Source organism: Zingiber officinale, chromosome 9A (genome assembly GCF_018446385.1).
Source record: "Zingiber officinale cultivar Zhangliang chromosome 9A, Zo_v1.1, whole genome shotgun sequence".
Lineage (NCBI taxonomy): Eukaryota > Viridiplantae > Streptophyta > Magnoliopsida > Zingiberales > Zingiberaceae > Zingiber > Zingiber officinale.
The window spans coordinates 56,138,133-56,144,521 of record NC_056002.1 but is presented as its reverse complement, the minus strand read 5'-3'; positions in this window follow the sequence as shown (position 1 = coordinate 56,144,521).

Below are 6,389 nucleotides of genomic sequence, written 5' to 3'. Positions count from 1 at the left end.
TCAAAAATATTCAGTTAAAAAAAATATTATTTTTAGAAATTATTTTGTTTTCCATGTCTTTAACTTAGAATTTTTTTTTTAAAAAATATTGCCTTAGAAATTTTTTTAATTGCCTTAGATTTTTTTTTACTTATGGAATTTTTTTTAAAGGAAATATTGAAATAAGTTTCAAACTTAAACTTCAAGAATTTTTTTAAACTTATGATTGTTTTTCTGAAAAATGTTTTACTTAATTTCTTTTTTATGAAATTTTTTTCGAAAGAAAAATTCTGAAGAGTGTCTTTACTTAGACATTTTGCTTAAACTTTTGTACACTTAAGATTTTTTTTTTTTAAGTGAGAATTTACCTTAGACTTGTTTATAACCCCAATTTTTATGTGATCAAAGGGGGAGAAGTATGTTAAGTAGTCTAAGGGGAGGTATTTATAATTTAAAACTTGAAAAATCTTTGAACTTAATTGCAAATAAATTTTTTTTATTGCATATGTTTACCCTAACTTAACTTGGGTTGCTCACATCAAAAAGGGGGAGATTGTTGGAACCCCAAGGTATTTTGATGTGATCAAACAAGCTAAGTTAGGTCCTGCGTTTGTTTAACCTTTGTGTCTAAGTGTGCAGGAGCTTAGGAACACAGGAAGTCGAGCGGAAGACGTGATTAGCGAGAAAGACGACACAGGGAGAGAGCCGACGGGCTCGGTGCGTCCGAGGGATGAGGTGACCACGGAAGAGTACACCGGTGGACGAGAAGAATGTGCGCGGCGTTCGAGGGACGAGAAACCGGGAAGGAAGGCTGCTCGAGGAGAAGGCCGGAACTTGGATTCGGGTGAGCCCTATTCCGAATGGCCAAGATCACCCAAGCGAGCGGATCCGGAGGAGAAGAACCGGATCGAGGCGGGACTGAACCAGAGAAGAGGTCCTGGACGAAAAAGTCAACATCTGTTGACTTTAGGCTCCGGGGCGCCTGGAGCAGTCAGGGGCACCCAGAGCCCTCCGGGGCGCCCAGACCCGGATTTTGACCAGGATCGCGTCAAACGCGATCTGATCGTTGAGGGATAAAATTTTATCCCCCTAGGGTGCCCGGAACCCCTTCGGGGCGCCCCGACCAGTGCTATAAATATAACACTGATCTACACAGTTAAATCATTCAACTTGTAATTCATTTTTCTCTGTGCTTTATTTTCTTTTGTACTGTCAACGCTGTAAGAGGCTACTCCACCCAGAGGAGAATCAGATAGTGCGTCATCTTTGTCTTGGATTAGCAATCCTCTGATTGCAAACCAAGTAAACCCTCTTGTGTCTGATCTTTTAATTTAGTCTCTTCTTTTTTATTACAAGTGTCTGTAAATTAGTTGAATATCCGAGAAAGGTTTTGTGTTTATTTTTATAGGGCAATTCACCCCTCCCCTCTTGTCGGCCTCCAAAGGGACCAACATTATACAATGGATTTAACCAGCTTTTACAGCAGTTTTACAATATATTTAAAACAACTTGACAAAAAATAGTCAATAAAAATATTTTTTGATTACAGCATTAGTTTCATGTTGTAGCAGCATTTGTTAATATGTAGAGTTTTTGTCCCTTATTATTTTCCATCTTCCTTGTGTGTGTTAGTCGAGGTTAGGAGAAGTTTGGGCAATTAGTACCCACACCTAGTTTATGACAAGTCATAGGTATAAGTGGTCATTCTATAAAAGTCATGGATCAATGAACCAAAGCATATAGCAGCAACTCCCGATAAGCTGCTACACATATAGTAGCTACTACTAATTAGCTGCTACAATATGCATATAGTAGTTGCAACAACGTGCAGCAGTAGTTGCAACAACATGCAGCAGTAGTTGTTATATGTTGTAGCAGCTATTTAGGAATATTATATGGTGTAGCAGCTACTCGAGAGTAGCTGTTACTCGAGAGTAATTGCTACACCTGGTGGTGCAAGGATCACTAGATGATTGCACTTGAGTTTTGATATTGATAAAAGGTTCAAAGTTAAGTCTTATTTTTATACTGATGAGGTTGACTAAGTGTGCAGAAAAATTCTAAGTGAGCTTAGGTAAGGTAAAAGTCCTAGTGAAAACTAGGCAGGTGGAAATCCCTCATTATGGCTAGGCAAGGAAGTCTTGGTCCGAGGGACTGGATAGAAGTCTTGGCAGGTCAAGGACATCGGGCGAAAAATCCTACTAGTCAAGGACAGTAGGTGAAAGTCCTGGAGGTCGCGGATACCAACAGAAGACTGGATGGGTTGGGGATCAGACATCCAGTAAAAAGTTCTAAAGTCTCCGATGTTGAGCAAAAGTCCAAACGGTCTAGAGGACCAGTTTGACATCAAGTAAACTCTCCTGAAAGGAGTAGGTGAGAACGTGTTCTCCATTGAGGGAAAGTAAACGTCGGCTTGACCTAGGATTTGGTGGAATTTTAAAAGTCAGAACTGAACAGTCTGGAAATTGTCAAATATTTTATTTCTATATTATGTGTATTTTTTCTAACTCTGTGATGCAAAATAATAAAGTTGGAAGGTAGCTAAAAATGGGCATCCAGGTGCCTGTACTAGGTCCACACGCCCAGGAAATGACCGAATGGGTGACTAGCCGAGCTAAGGTGGCGCATATTGATTGACTAGTATACATTACAATCCAAGCGTCCGAACGGGTCTAGGTGCCCGGAGTTGGAAAAATTTTCATAGATAAGCTTTCACTGAGCTGTAGCCATGTCGACATAGTCAAGCACCCAGGGACCAGTCCAGGCACTCAGATAGGGCTATAAAAGGAGGGTTCGACCAGCACCAAGGAGACACAATTCTCTACGACTTCATGCTACTCTGGAAAGCTCTCAATGATGCCCAAACGTTGCTCTGACGACAATGCATAAGATACTACTCCAAGTTATCGGTATAATCATTTTGTTTATTGTACTTTCAAATCCATACATTTGTAATCATTCAAAGATTTAGTGGATTTCTTATCAAAAGCACTCAACGAGTGTAGGCCTTAGAGTAGGAGTCGTCACTTTGAACCAAGTAAAAAATAAAGTGTTAGCAATTGTTTCTTTTACTTTTTATTTTCACTACTCTAAATTACTCTCGATTGTTTTACGAATATCATGAAAAAGCCATGAGGGCTATTCATGCCTTCTAGCGCTTTCGATCCTATAATTGGTATCATAGCGAGGCCACTCTGAATCAGTGCAACCACCGTTTGAGCAAAAAAAAATTCTGTGGTATTTTTTGAGTTTTTTTGGGGTTGATCAGAATCGATGCTATCACCCCTTCTAATAAAAATTTTAATTGAGTTTTTTGTTTTTCAAAATTGGTGCAACACCACTCGAGTTCATTACTTTTTATACCTCACTACTAATCCAAGACTAAATTTTGGTACATCTTTCTTTTATTTTTGTTTTACAAGATCAATTCTACTAAATGGCTCATTAAGAAGGCTACAGTACCGCATGTCCGCCCCTCTTCTCTTGCGAGGATTTCATATACTAAAAAGGTAGGATGGAGTATTATATGAAGACCCAAGTTGAAATATGAATTATCATCCAAACGGACTTCTCACTACCACTCAACGACACTAGAAATCGGGTGACATGCAACAACTAAGACCCTCATATAATGAAGAAGGTCGAGGCTGATGCTAAAGCTACTCAGACCCTACATTGCGGACTCATCAAAGAGAAGCTTAACCGAGTCAATTCATTCATAAGTGCAAAGGACCTATGGGAAAAGTTAATCGAATTGCAAAGGGGACCTCCGATACAAAAGTAAGTAAATGTGAATTAATTTTAAATAAGTTAAATAATATTAAATGCATGATGGTGAATTGGCAAGCCAATTATACGCTTGGATCCAAGACTTGCTCAATAGTCTCCATGTAATCGAACAAAAGGTGGAGAACTGCGACATTATAAGGCACGCCTTAAACGCTTTTCCGAGGAATACTTTGTGGGCATCAATGGTGATGCGTACAAAGTATCCAAGGATCTTTCAAATATTATATTAGATGAAATGCTTTTTGAATTCGAATTACATGAACAGACTAATGTACTTCCAATTAAAAAAGTTATTACTTTGGTTCCAGGTACAAGTAAGACGAAGGAATCAAAGAACAAGTACCCCAACTAAACCCAAGTCTGAATGAAAAACAAATTCAAAAGACGATGACAAAATCACTACCAAACTCATAAACCTAATTCAAAAGTTGTACAAAAGGAAGAAGGGGTTCACCAAATAAGAGATCAAGAAGATGATCCAAACGAAGATGAAGAAATAGAGTCCAATTTTGAGGAGGAAGGCCAAGTCAGAAGTCACCTATTACAGATGCAACAAGAAAGGACACATCAAGTCAAATTGTCCAAATATGAAGGAAGCTAAGAAGCAATGAAAAAAGAAAGTGCTACAAGCAACATGGGATGAGTCTTCATCAGAAGACTCTAATGAAGAACACAAGCAAGCAAGCTTCCTCGCGCTTCAGGCCCCAAAACAAGTTGCCAAAATTAAGTCCGAGAATGAATCAGAAATCAAGTCCAAGCAAAGCCATAGATCTATATCTAGTTTAGATGATTCCAACTCCACTATAAGTCTGTCATTAGTTAGATTACATAATTTAATTTTTCAGTTATATAGAAAAATAGCCAAGTCCAATATCCAGGTTAAGTCACTCCAGAAGAAGGTCAAATCCCTTAAGGAGGAGACTAACCCAAGTCCTTTGACCGAGCCAATTTAAATTGGAACTTCAACTCAAGTTCAGCAACTTGAGGAAGAAAATTTCAATTAGAAAACTTAAGTTAAAGAACTTAAAGACATGTTGGAATGATTCACTTTGGGTTCCAAGAACCTTAATTTGATTCTTGAAAAATAAAAAGTTGTATACAACTGATCCGGACTTAGATACAAGGCTAAACATCGATTTAGATCATACTTATCTTTAGTAAATCAAACCAATATAAATCTAGTCTAAGCATGGGTCACTAAGTCTAACTTGACTAATCAAGATGGACTTAGGCAATATTAGATTTTCAAGGATCAAATTTATTACCTTGATAAATCTTATTGAGGTTATAATCTAGGGGGAGTAAATGTCGTGCCCCGGAGGAGTCCTTGTCCGAAGAAATTTCGGCATCATCTCCCCTGTACCGCAGACAATCTGAAACTTTGCTACATCACCATATACCTCAGCCATATGTGGCTGGAATAATAACAATAATAAACAAACAATAACACAGACATCCACGCAGTTTATATCAATTTCAGCCTCTGGCTGACACAACCACACAGTTTAATAGTAAACAAACTGAACAGTGATAATATGACTCAAAAACAACCCTACTCAACTACACTCATAAAGCACAAAACCGATGTCATACTCCACTACACTCATAAAGCTCAAATCCGACGATAAAATCAACTTACCTCTTCTGTCGTCTAGGCAGGCATGTAGTAAAACAAATCCAATAAAACTCATACGCAATAAGAATCCATACAAGATCCGAATGTATCAACACAAACAAGTCCAAATAGTGCGATATCCATAACACAAAAACCATAATCCAAGTGTATCAAACAGAACTAGTCTGATAAAGAAAACCAAAAGATAAACCACACGTCCTCGCGGTCTGTAGGGGACTAGCGACTGAAACTCCTCCGGACAACATCAACCTGAAAATAGCAACGGAGGAGGGTGTGAGTCTAACACTCAGCGGGTAACAACTGATATACATAGTAAGTAAATAACATCTAGCACTAATCATGCGTACAGTCTCCTGACATAATAAAGGTAAATGCAATCTGAAATAAACAGGAGAATACTATACTAACCAGGACCTGGTATAAGGATAAACAGTCCGAGAGTATAGAAATCCTGTATGCATGTCAAGCATGGGCATCCAACCAAAATGCAGCAAATAAATGCAGCAAACACAATCACAAGAAATAAATGCATCAATGCGTATGATGCCAATGCAGTCATGGTCACCCCTGACGCCAGTCAGCCATCTCACACACAATGGTGGGACCGAGTGGGTAGGGCTGTGACAACCGTGCACTCTGCATCTCTACTCCTGATGAGTGACCGAGTGGACGGGATGCTGTCGGAGTACACACATACTCCTACCCGAAATCATAAATGGGGGAGCGCAATGGTCTCATCTCCCGGTACACGATGACGGGGAGGGATCTCGACGTGCTACCACGCTGCAATCACACTACCCATGAGCGAACCAACGGAGCACCGAACGAGCAAACTAACGTGCTACCACGCTGCGTCATGCTACCCATGAGCGTCACAATGGAGCACCGAACAGTGATGAAACTGGCGATGTGCTCGACAATAATGGAGCAATCTATCACACAGCATGCAATCATGCGAATGGTGCATGACACTAAGCATGGTAAT